This window comes from Lithobates pipiens, unplaced genomic scaffold, assembly GCF_037356315.1.
Source record: "Lithobates pipiens isolate NorthernLeopardFrog02 unplaced genomic scaffold, aLitPip1_a1.2 Scaffold_3, whole genome shotgun sequence".
In the NCBI taxonomy this organism is placed as follows: domain Eukaryota; kingdom Metazoa; phylum Chordata; class Amphibia; order Anura; family Ranidae; genus Lithobates; species Lithobates pipiens.
In genome coordinates, this window is record NW_027507790.1 from 203,620,811 (window position 1) to 203,632,580 (window position 11,770).

Genomic DNA, 11,770 nt, shown 5'->3' on the forward strand with positions numbered 1-11,770 from the left:
ATGGGGAAATTGGGAGGGCTTGGTACGTGAGGCAGAGAAGAAAACAAGGTTGTTCTGATTTACAGCACAATAGCTTCTAATGACATCCTAGATTGTGCATAGAGGAATTCACTGACATCTCACCACCTCTGCCGTCTCCACTTGACCATCCACCTATCACTCCCAGCTTCTTTATGCAGATTGCAGATAAACACTGAAGCGGTTCTGTACCATTGTGTCAGAGAACTCACCATGTGAAGATCCGTCCCCGTGTAGCAGCAGTTCACGCTCGTCCCAAGGATCATGCGCGGTGTCCCCGTCAGAGGCGTGTGAGTTCCAGTACGAACGGACGCACGCCAATACGAACACATGGATGCACTCACGCTAACCGAACATTTGCACGTAATTACGCACGCACGGCCACGTCCACAAATCCGGGCACATCTTGCTCTATATAAACAGGATCCTGACTTGATACCAGTGCTGGAACGTCTTCAGCTTATCCCTGGAATACCTGATCGTTCTTATACCTGTAACCTTGTTCCTGACTACCGGCTTGTTCAACTATTCTTTTGGCTCATCCCTGTGTAATGTTTCCTGGACTATTTCTGACCTTGGCTTGGACTTCCTACTTTGGATTTGCTTCCTGATTTTGTACCTCATTGCCAGCACATTACCAGACCCCTTGCTCGCCCCTGACTACGCACCTGCCTTCCGTTTATGTACCTTGTTGCCTGCCAGTTGCCAACCTAGCCTGTTCCTGACGTGCAGTGTCTTCCTCACACCTGCTTGGCTCCTGCTGTATTCCACCAGTGACCGGCCTACGCCTCTTCATCCGGGAGGACCCAGTATCTTCAGGTCTTCATCTCCAAGCCGCAGGCACCTGCACCCTTTCGCTGCCTCCACACTTCCTGTTCCCACTTCCAGGGGTGTGGAGACTGGAACCGTGCTAGAAGCCACCCCCAGCAGTCTGACTCCGCTGTAAGGTACGCGACACATTGTACCAGTCTGAATGTGCCACGGTGTCTCCTCATCCAGAGTAACGTTTCCATGGGTCACTTCACCTCCACCGTATGGAGCCGCATGTACTACGAGCTACGACCTTCCGTTTGTCATAGATGTTCTGACGCTTCCTTTACATTAGCCTGTCATTGTTAAATTCTTCAGAGCAAGGAGGGGGTCAGTGATCTTGTCTTAACCACTTTTCGATCGGTTCACGTACCTATACGTCGCCAAGTTTGCTCTCCTGCGCAAAAAGACGTACATGTAGGTCGGCTCCTTTAAGAGCCTTAGCAGGAGGGCCTACTGCATGGCGGAGGACCCGATGCGCGTGGCCAGTGATCGCGCAGCTTCTGTGCGGCTCAGCTGCCAGTTTCCCAGTAACCATCTGGGGCCACAATGTCAACGGTTGCTATGGCAGCATCTAAGCAAAATGGGGGGTGAAAAGGGGATGGTATCTGGAGTGTCCATGTACACGATATTGCACAGATCATACTGCCTTTTGAATATTTTGGGAAGGTCGGGGGCATAAAAAATGACTGCTTCAGAGGGCACTTAAAATATAACTAAATGCAAAACTTTTTTGAATCTTTTAATTGCTGTTTGCACCCCTACCTCAAGAGAGATCCAGCTATTCTATTTGTCTTGTTTATCATTATCACTAAGAGTGCGTGGACTAAATTCCCAAATTTTGGGTTTTCACCAGAAAAGTAATAGAGGGAAAATCTTCCAATGAGGACACTAGTTCTGGTGACCTTTGTGACAACCGGGGTTTCCCTCACTTTTGAAGGATTTCCCCCTCATTTACTGTTTTGGCTTGGTCTTTTCTTCTTCACTCAGTTAGTAGGATGTGGGTCTTTGTGCCTTCCCTCAAGTCTTGAGGGGGAGGGGGGGTGGCGAGGGTGTGTGGCCATTGGGTTCCTTCCTCCCCTGCCTTGGGTGGTATCTCTTCCACTACTAGTTTGTTGACTTTAGCTGATCACAAAGGGTGGACTCTTGCTTAGATGTACCCAAGTCTGCCTTGCCCCTGTCAGGAGTCTTGCTCCCTGAGGGATCGGGAAAGGGTCCTTCCTCTTCAAGATGGTAGTGGGACTAATGTACATCCTAGGGACTAATTAGAACGCAGTGGCGGGTTGCAATCCTGCAGTCCCAGTGCATCACATTATTCTTTTTTTTTTTTTTTTTTTTTTTAACAAACTTCATTGAAATGTCACACAGACATTTCATTAGGTTAATTTGGCTACCGTGCTGTGTGAGGCGGTGGATTGTCTCCCACTGCGCTGAAAAAAGTAGTGCATGCACTACTTTTTTTCTGCAACACATCGCTGAAACACATCAAAAAGATTATTTTGCCTTGGCTTGTGGGTGGAACTGTGCTGAAATAGTGGCCCAACACGGTCCCACTGCACCTGGTGTGAATGTACCCTTCGTGAACCCTTTTATTTATTTATTTTTTTTGGTTCACTTTCAGTGTGTCATGAATCTGCCACCTAGGGGTTAAAACAGTGCAGACTAATTTCAGTGATTGGTAACAGGCTGCCTTATTTAACCACTTAAGGACCGCCGTATTGCCATTGTACGTCATCGCAATGGCACAGGCAGGCACAAGCACGTACATGTACGTGCCTGCCTTCCAGCGGGTGGGGGGTCCGATCGGACCCCCTCCCGCTGGATACAGCGGTCCGTTTCGCTTCAGGAGCGATCCGAGATGAGGGGATGGCCGCCCCCTCTCAATCGCTCCTGGCCAATGAGAAGCTTCCTCCCACTGTGTATTGTATACACAGGCTGGGAGGAAGTGATGTCATTCTCCTCGGGCGGTCTTTTTGACCGGACTACGAGGAGAAGACAAAGTAAGTGTACACCAACACTACTCTAACACATAGGCACACAAACCCCCCCCCCCCCCCCCGCCCCCCAGTCACAGTGTCACTGATTGCAGTGATCATTTATTTACTGATCACTGCATTCAGTGTCAGTTGTAACAGTAAAAACTGTCAGGGCAGTTAGTGTTAGGTCCAGGGTAGCCCCCTACCCCCCCAATAAAGGTTTAACCCCCTGATTGCCCCTAGAGTTAACCCTTTCACCCCCTTTTGCCAGTGTCACTAAGCAATCATTTTTCTGATCGCTGCATTAGTGTCGCTAGTGTCGCTAGGTAGCTAGTTATTTTTTTAGGTTCACCACCAGGTTTTTATAGCGCTAGGTACCCCGATATACTACCCAATAATGGTTTTAACCCCCTGATTGCCCCTAGTTAACCCTTTCACCCCCTTTTGCCAGTGTCACTAAGCTATCGTTTTTCTGATCGCTGCATTAGTGTCGCTAGTGTCGCCAGGTAGCTAGTTTTTTTTTAGGTTCACCGCCAGGTTTTTATAGCGCTAGGTACCCCGATATACTACCCAATAATGGTTTTAACCCCCTGATTGCCCCTAGTTAACCCTTTCACCCCCTTTTGCCAGTGTCACTAAGCTATCGTTTTTCTGATCGCTGCATTAGTGTCACTAGTGTCGTTAGGTAGCTAGTTATTTTTTTAGGTTCACCGCCAGGTTTTTTATAGCGCTAGGTACCCCGATATACTACCCAATAATGGCTTTAACCCCCTGATTGCCCCTAGTTAACCCTTTCACCCCCATTTGCCAGTGTCACTAAGCGATCATTTTTCTGATCGCTGCATTAGTGTCGCTAGGTAGCTAGTTTTTTTTTTTTAGGTTCACTGCCAGGTTTTTATAGCGCTAGGTACCCCAATATACTACCCAATAATGGTTTTAACCCCCTGATTACCCCTAGTTAACCCTTTCACCAGCGATCACAGTATAAGTGTCACTGGTGACGCTGGTTAGCCAGTTAGTTATTTAGGTTCCCCGTCAGGTTTTTATATAGTGCCAGGGACCCCCATATACTACCTAATAAAAATTTGAACCCCCTGATTGCCCCTAGTTAACCCTCTCACCAGTGATCACTGTATAAGTGTTACGGGTGACTCTGGTTAGTTTGCTTTTTATAGCATCAGGGCACCCACCATTTATTACCCAATAAAAGTTTAACCCCCTGATCACCCGGCGGGTGATATCAATTAGGTTTTAGGGTCAGGGTCTGCGTCGCCCCAGGCAGCGCTAGGTTAGTGCCAGTACCGCTAACACCCACACGCAAAGCATAAACCTCCCGTAGTGGTATAGAATCTGAACAGATCAATATCTGATCAGATCTATACTAGCATCCCCAGCAGTTCAGGGTTCCAAAAAAACGCATTGTTAGCGGGACCAGCCCAGATACCTGCTAGCACCTGCGTTTTGCCCCTTTGCCCAGCCCACCCAAATGCAGTATCGATCGATCACTGTCACTTACAAAACACTAAACACATAACTGCAGCGATCGCAGAGTCAGGCCTGATCCCTGCGATTGCTAACAGTTTTTTTGGTAGCATTTTATATTTAAATCCGGAAGGCAGTGCTTGGTTTTCAGGGTCCCGTGGCTAGGCTCCCAAAAAGTCCCCCACATGTGGTATCCCCGTACTCGGGAGAAGCAGCAGAATTTATTTTGGGGTGTAATTTGACTTATGCCCATAGCATGTGTGAGTAATATATCATTTAGTGACAACTTTGTGCAAAAAAAAAAAAAATTGTAAAATTCCTGCAACTTGTGGCAAAATATAAAATATTTCATGGACTCAACATGCCTCTCAGTAAATAGCTTGGGGTGTCTACTTTCCAAAATGGGGTCATTTGGGGGTTTTTTGTGTTATTTTGGCATTTTATGGCCTTCGAAAATGTGATAGGTAGTGAGGAGTGAAATCAAAAATTTGCACCCTTAGAAACCCTGAAGGCAGTGATTGGCTTTCGGGGTGCCGTACGCAGTTAGACTCCCAAAAAGTCCCACATATGTGGTATCCTCGTACACAGGAGAAGCAGCAGAATATATTTTGGGGTGCAATTCCACATATAACTATGGCATGTGTGAGCAATATATCATTTAGTGACAACTTTTTGTAAACTTTTTTTTTTTTTTGTGTCATTATTCAATCACTTGGGACAAAAAAAGAAAATATTCAATGGGTTCAACATGCCTCTCCACAACTTCCTTGGGGTGTCTACTTTCCAAAATGGGGTAATTTTGGGGGGTTTTGTGTTATTTTGGCATTTTATGGCCTTCGAAACTGTGATGGGTAGTGAGGAGTGAAATCAAAAATTTGCACCCTTAGAAATCCTGAAGGCAGTGATTGGTTTTCGGGGTACCGTACGCGGCTAGACTCCCAAAAAGTCCCACATATGTGGTATCCCCGTACTCAGGAGAAGCAGAATATATTTTGGGGTGCAATTCCACATATAACTATGGCATGTGTGAGCAATATATTATTTAGTGACAACTTTTTGTAAACTTTTTTTTTTTTTTTGTGTCATTATTCAATCACTTGGGACAAAAAAAAAAAAAATTCAATGGGCTCAACATGCCTCTCCACAACTTCCTTGGGGTGTCTACTTTCCAAAATGGGGTCATTTGGGGGGGGGGGGTTTGTACTGCCCTGGTATTTTAGCACCTCAAGAAATGAGATAGGCAGTCGTAAATTAAAAGCTGTGTAAATTCCAGAAAATGTATTCTAGTTTGTAGACGCTATAACTTTTGCGCAAACCAATAAATATACGCTTATTGACATTTTTTTTACTAAAGACATGTGGCTGAATACATTTTGCCCTAAATGTTTGACTAAAATTGAGTTTATTCGATTTTTCTTATAACAAAAAGTAGAAAATATAATTTTTTCTCAAAATTTTCGGTCTTTTTCCATTTATATCGCAAAAAATAAAAATCGCAGAGGCAATCAAATACCATCAAAAGAAAGCTCTATTTGTGGGAAGAAAAGGACGCAAATTTTGTTTGGGTACAACATTGCATGACCGCACAATTACCAGTTAAAGCAGTGCAGTACGAAATTGTAAAAAGACCTGTGGTCCTTAGGCTGTTTATTGGTCCGGGGCTGAAGTGGTTATACACCTCAGCAGCACTGTGTTTTTGCTGTCTGGTCTGCAGCTCATACCTGTTCCAGTGACTACCTGTTCCTGTGATCCGATCTGTTTCCTGTGTTTGACCCGGCTTGTTTGACTACGATTTGATCTCTGCTATCCTGACCTTGGCTTGCCTTGTAACCACACTCTGCTCTACACTGCTTGATATCCTGTTGCCGAACTTTGCCGTTATCCTGACCATTCTCTGCCTGTCCTCTATATCTACATCTGATCACCTGTTACCAAACCCGGCTTGTCTGACTACGTATTCAGTGTCTCCCCAGCTTACCAGCCTGCTTCCTGTTTCCTGCTGCACCAGCTGAACTGACAAGACCAAAGACGATCCAGGCACCCATACACCACCAGGCTCTTGCGGCCACTGTTGCAACATCGGTGGCCCTTGAGCCGGGGTTGTACGAGACAGCCTTCCCACTGCACGTCAGGCTCATCCGGCAGGTACGTAACACAGCGCTTTTGTATCAGGGCTGAAAACCTTCCATCACAACGTTGGGCGCTCAGCTGTCAGCTAATTGCCAGCTCTCTTTTCTCCACAGTGACTCACCTTGAAATGGATAAGAACTACAAACTAGTTTGAGGTTATCTGCTGCTATTTCCAATTAAAAAGTATAAATGTGCATGCACATTAGAAGTAAACACTCTCTGTGCGGTGTTGATATTGCGGTGTTGATATTTTATACAGAAAGATACGTCATTGCTATTTCAGTCTAATTGGTACATCTTATTGGTTAAAATACAAGAGAAATGGAGAAACTTGATGCTTGAAGTTTGGTTGAAGCTGGTTCCCTTATCTCAAATGCAATCTTCTAACGCGTGGGATGTAGGGTGTAGACGCCATCTTTAACTCCGAACAGAGAGTCAATCTGTATACTACATAATAAGTAAGGAACATGTATACACATAAGCAAATAGACATTTTTTGATTATCATTATGTACATTAGATTCCTTAACAACCTCTTGATGATATCCTGCTCGCCTGTCCTGCCTACTTAACTCATCCAGCCCAGATGATCTCTGTCTTTGCCTTGGTCACATCTCTAGAGATGCTCTCCTGTGTTCCTGTTAAAGACTTGCTTGGCTGATATTCCTTCTGGCTCCGGATCCTGCTTGCTATTCTACTACGCTCCTCTCTGGCTCCCTGATGTTTTGGTTGTCTGAATATCCGTTCTGGTTCCTGAAGTCTCTGTTTTGACTATGTTTACTGTTAACCTTTTTTATTATTATCATTATTAAACAAGTGTGATTTAACTGTACTTCTGTCTCAGTCTGATTCATGGTTTATGACATTTTGTTTGCGCACTGTGCCAAAAACTTACAAAAAAATAATTCCCTGTGTGTTTGTCTGTATCCATGTGGGAAAGTGAGTCTAATGGGAGTGGTTTCACAATTATCAATCAGCTGTGTACCTGCAGGGCTCTAATGAAGAAAACTGCTTGTATCCCTTTAGATGTGATTTCCTATTGGGAGTATCCCACCAAAAATGATTTTTTTTTGCAGAGGATGCCTTTAATCTGGCTTGAATCTTAGTACAGACTTCTGGGAAAAGCAGTGAGCAATCACACAAGCAGGAATTATGTTTTTGGGGGGCGTTCTGAACACATTCCGTGTACAGGACACCTCCAGGTAGCCATGTTGCAATGCATTTTCAGAAAATTACAGAACTGCAGATTGAAAAGGTGAGGTAATTTAATAAAATTCAATTACAATATGACTTGTGTCGCAATTGTATATGCTATATTATTTTTTCTTTTATTTGCTTTTTTTTTTCCCCCACAAAAGTGGAGTCACCCTTTGGCTACTTTCACACGCCGCTAAAACAACTTTACCATTGTTTTAACGACCCTATTCAGCCACTAGCGGTCTTTAACCGCCACTAGCGGCTGGAAAAGGGTTAAAACCGCCTGCAAAGCGGCGCTGCCCCATTGTTTTCAATGAGAAGGGGCTCTTTAGGAGCGGTGAATACACCGCTTCTGTAGCGCTGCAAAGATTTGGCTTGCAGGACTTTTTTTTTTTTTTTTTTGTCCTGAAGGGCTTTCACACTGGAGACACAGGAGAGGCGCTTTACAGGCACTATTTTTTGCGCTGTAGCACCTGTGAAGCACCTCAGTGTGAAAGTATAACTAAAGGCAAGACTCTTTTTTTTTTTTTTTTTAAGTTTTGGATTGAGTTCAGAGTTTAGAAATTTTAGGGCGATTCACCCTCTCTATTTGTCCTGTTTACCATTATCATTGAAAGTGAAAGTAAATATAAATCCCCAATTGTGGGCTGTCCCCGGAAAAGAAATAAATAGAGGGGAAATCTTCCAGTGGGGACACTAGTCCTGGTGACCTGGGAGTCACCAAGGAATTCCCTTAACCACTTCAATACAGGGCACTTATACACCTTCCCGCCCAGACCAATTTTCAGCGCTGTTGCACTTTGAATGACAATTGCGCGGTCATGCTACACTGTACCCAAACTAAATTTTTATAATTTTGTTCCTACAAATGGCTTTCTTTTGGTGGTATTTAATCGCCTCTGGGATTTTTATTTTCTGCTAATCAAATAAAAAAAAGACAGAAAATTTTGAAAACTTTTTTTTTTGTTTGTTTCAGTTCCAAAACTTTGTAAATTAGTAAGTTTTCTCCTTCACTGATGGGGCTGCATTGATGGGCACTGATAGGTGGCACTGATATGCGACACGGATGGACACTGATAGGCGGCATTGTAGTATAAAGTATTGTATTGATGGATGCCAATCAGTGCCAAACAATAATGCATGCAAAACAGTGAAGTCCATTATGGGCACTGACAGGCATCCCTGGTGGTCTAGGGTGGCATACCTGGTGCTGGGCATTCATGGTGGTCTGGTGGTGTCCCTGGTGGTCCAGTGTGGGCATCCTCAGGGGGGGGGGGGGCTACGCTAATAACTGATCAGTACAGACCCACCCCACCCCCCCCCTGTCAGAGTTGCAGCCAATCAGCTCTCCTCTACTCGCGTCTGACAGACGCGAGTGAGGAAAAGCCGATCACCAGCTCTTCCTATTTACACTGTGATTGGACACGGCTGATCATGTGGTAAAGAGTCCGTCGGAGACTCTTTACCGGGGCCGCACAGCGGCTTAATATCCTGGGGACGTCATATAATGCCCAGTGAGGATATTGAAACTACTTTGCCGCCGTCATTCTGCTATACGGCGGGTGGCAAGTGGTTAATTTGCATGGATTTCCTCTCACTTCCTGTTTGGCTATGGGACAGGAAATGAGGAGAACTCTCCACAATGGGACAATAACCCTCCCTTGCTCTATCCAAAATGCAAAAAAAAAAAAAGTTTTGTCCATAGTTCTACTTTAACCCAGCAGGTTCTTGGTAATAAGTAAGGACGGTCGTGCTGCAACTGAAGGAGGTGGACGGAAGGGTCCCCGACATGACCCCGGAGATCTTCGGCAAGAAGATGATCCTGGAGCAGGGGTTCAGCAAAGCGGAAACGCTTTCAGTGCAGGCCTTCACAAGAGGTACATTTTTTGTAACTTTTGTGTCTTTCCAGGCCTGCAGAAGATACTGGGATATGGTCAAGGCGAGTGGTCCTGAATCCCCCTTCCGTAAGTTCGCTGCGAACTGCCCCATAACACGGGACGAGAAGTGGGTGACGGTGGCCATGAGGAACCCCCATACCTCAGGTAAGGATATAGCCACTTACCTCCAGAGGTTCTGCACCGTGGTGAAGGACCCCGTCCGAATCCTCGATGCCAACGGCTTCTGGATAGGTAAGTGGTCAGTACTCTGCAAGTTCAGGAAGGACCCTTCGGGGGACATCCTGCACCTGCAGCCGTGCTTCTCCCTGGGCAACTCCGCAGGCACCCTTTTCTACCCCGGTATACCCTTCACCTGCAACAGGTGTAGCAACACCGGACACATGGGGAAGGACTGCAAAGAACCTGCTTGCAGGTTCTGTAGGGTTGCAGGCCACGAGACCAAGGATTGTCCGAGGTCCAAAGCCTGCAACCTCTGCGGAGCGGCTGAGCACGTGTTTAAACACTGCCCCCAGCGGTCCCGGTCCTATGCTGGCGCCCTGATCCAGGGCAAACCATCCTCCAGCACCAGGAAGAAGCCACCGGAAAGGGAAAAAGAGCCACAGAAGACCACGGGTAAGCACACCCCTACCCCCACCCCTGTCCAGGCCCCAGCCCGGACCCCGGCCCCAACCTCCAGCACCCCCCCACCCGCCACCCCGGTGCTGGAGGATACCCTCCCCACCCTCCCCCCACCCACCCCGGACCTGTCCTCCCTGGAGGACTTCCCCACCCTCCCTTCCACCCCCACCAGTGGACTCTCAGGAAGCCGGAAACGGAAGCCTAGTAGTCCAACAGCAGAGGAACCCGCTTCCTCCACTAAAAGGCCCACTGGCGACCGGCACGAAAGCGAGGGACCAGAGCCAATAGTGGAGGACCTCGAGTCAGCGGGGGAGGAGGATGAGGACGTGGAGGGGGAGGAGGAGGTCATGGCCACCCCTGAGCCTGACCTCCCCTCCGACATCCACGTCCCCATCACCCAGAAAATGATGGATGCTGTCCTGCAGGAGCTCGGCCTGTCCGAGAACACAGGACAAGCAGAAGAGGCAGCGGAAGACCCCCCTCCGGGGAGGTAAGTTCGGTCCCTTGCCGACTAGACCTCATACCCCTTTTTCATTATGGCAGAGATCTCAATCTTTTCCATTAATGTGAGGAGTATCAAGGATACATCTAGAAGGCAAGCGGCACTGACATTTCTCGCCACACAGCAGAGTGATGTCTACATGCTCCAGGAGTGCGCACTTCCTCCTCTGAGGAGGTACACTCATCTGACCTCCCAGTGGACCCTCGGTCCCTCCTACTGGTCCGGGGGTGGCGATTGTAAGTCTGCAGGTGTAGCCATTCTTGTCAGGGGTGGGCGCTTCGCGGTTGACTCCATCCATGAGCTAGTCTGTGGCCGTCTTCTGGTCATAGACGGCTCATGGGTGGGAGAGCCAATTAGGCTCATCAACGTGTACGCCCCCCCAGATAAGAATGAGCGGCTGGAACTTTTCCAGACCCTGCGGACCCAACTCGTCACCACCAGGGCAGTAGTAATCGGCGGTGATTTTAACTGCCCGATAGAGGAGGATGGGCGCAGCTCCAGCATGTACGCAAAACTCGATGCTACATCCAGGCTGCTCAAGGAGATGATCTCGGAGGCTTCCCTGCAGGACGCCGTGGGATCCATAGGGAGAGGTACCGTGAACTACTCATGGTGCCGTCCCGATGGATCAGTGCGTTCCAGGATCGACTTCGTGCTCACTTCAAGAGCAGTCAAGCATCGCGATTTCTCCATGATCCCCTGCTTTTTCTCTGACCACAGGGCTATTCACTTTCGGGGTGACCTGGGCGAGGGCTTTGCCCGCGGACCAGGCTCCTGGAAGCTGAATAGCACCCTGCTGGAAAATGAGGAACTGATAGGGGAACTCCGGGAGGCCTATGCCACCTGGAAGGAGGAAAAGCGATTCTTCGGAAGGGTAAGTGACTGGTGGGAGTTTGTGAAGGTCAAGCTACGCAGCTTCTTTCAGGCAAGGGGATGACAGCAAGTGTGTGCCAGGAAGAAGGAACTCAGGAGACTGCAACGTCAGTTGCAGTCCCTGCAGGACCTTCACCACTGTGGCTGGGACGTTAGGCAGGACCTGGAGGACACCAAGAAGAGCCTGAAAGGGCACTTTGAGGAAGAATCCAGGCACATTGTCTTCCGTGCCAAGGTGGAGAACCTTGAGAAAGGTGAGAAGTGTAA